The sequence below is a fragment of the Elephantulus edwardii genome, unplaced genomic scaffold, assembly GCF_000299155.1.
Source record: "Elephantulus edwardii isolate Elephantulus edwardi_28Jun2011 unplaced genomic scaffold, EleEdw1.0 scaffold00070, whole genome shotgun sequence".
Classification (NCBI taxonomy): Eukaryota; Metazoa; Chordata; class Mammalia; order Macroscelidea; family Macroscelididae; genus Elephantulus; species Elephantulus edwardii.
In genome coordinates this window covers 3,917,566-3,919,164 of record NW_006399820.1, presented here as the reverse complement: position 1 = coordinate 3,919,164, position 1,599 = coordinate 3,917,566, and positions in this window count along the sequence as shown.

The window sequence follows — 1,599 nt, the reverse complement described above, 5'->3', positions numbered from 1 at the left end:
CTATGAGTCGTGCTTGACTTGAAGACAATCAACAACAACTACAAGAAATGAAAGGAGACCTAGACAAATGGAAGAATATACCACACTAATGGATAGGAAGACTCAGTATCATGAAAATGGTAGTTTTATCAAAGACAATCGACAAATTTAATGCAATCCCAATATGTACTAATATTATTCATCAATGAGATGGAAAAGGGAATTTTCAATTTTATCTGGAAGGGAAATTAATCCTGAATAAGCAAACACTACTGAAAAAGAAAAGCAGGATAGGAGTTATCATACTCCTTGACCTCAAAACTTAGTATATAAGCATAGTAGCCTAGACAGGATGGTACTGGTATAGCAAATGGCACATAGATCAATGGAACAGAATAAAAAAAATACAGAAATCTTCCTATTTGCCTATGATAAACTGTTCATCAAAAAGGAGATAAAATTAATTAAATGGTGAAACATCAATCTTTTGAACAAACAATGCTGGAAAAATTGAACAAGCATCTGCAGAACACTGAAACAAGATCCACATCTCACACCATACATAAAAACCAACTCAGGGAGCTCCGGTGGCCTAGTGGTAAGAAGCTGCACTGCAATCCCAGAGGTACAAGGTTCGAATCCACCAGATGCTCTACTGGAGAAGGAGGGACAATCTCCTCCTGTACCAGTCAGATCTGATTTGACGGTACACACACACAAAAATAATAGAACGGGTGGGGATTCGAACTGTATGTCTTAGGTGCAATTTGTTACTACTTGAGTGCAATTCTTTACTACTCAACCAACAGAGCACCCTGTTGTTGTTGTTGTTGCTAAGTGCTGTCAAGTAGGTAGATGACTCACAGTGACCTTATGAACATGTGTATAACTTTTGTCATTTCTCCACGTTCATAGAGTTTATGGAAACAAGCCATTTTATAAGTGGATGCCACTCCTGCTTTCAAGCTTGCTTTAATTGGGAAGCTCCACCAAACACTTTTCTACCATGGATAACCATTCTCGCATTTCACACATCAGTGTCAGAGTGTTTAGCATCACAGCAACCATGAGTTACCTCTGTACAGCAAATGGACAGTCCAGTGCTATAACACTTTGAAGAATGATTGACCAAAAGCAATTAAAACCAGGCCTGAAGGCTGCAGGCCCAAGGGCTCAAATGTGTTTTGAAATAGGAGGCTGAATTATATCATCTCACACCAATTAGCGAGTCAACAATCCACCCTAACCCTCACCAGAACCAGTAAATAAGCCTGTATAGAATCCAGCTGCTGCAGACGACTTCCAAACTGGATTCTAACCCCATACTACTAACCAAATGCATTTTTAAATAGGAGGCCGAATTATACCATCTTCCACCAATTAGCAAGTCAACAGTCCACCCTAATCCTCACCAGAACCAGGTAACAAGCCTCTGTAGAATCTGACTGCTGTAGATGACTTCCAAATTGGATTTCAAAGGTTGATAAAGAATATGGATATAGACTAAGGAGTAGTTGTCTGAACAGAACATCGAGTCATTTGCAACTCATAGCGACCCTATGTACAACAGCCCTAAACCCTGCTCTATCCTGTGCCAATCGCACTGCCTCTGACACACCC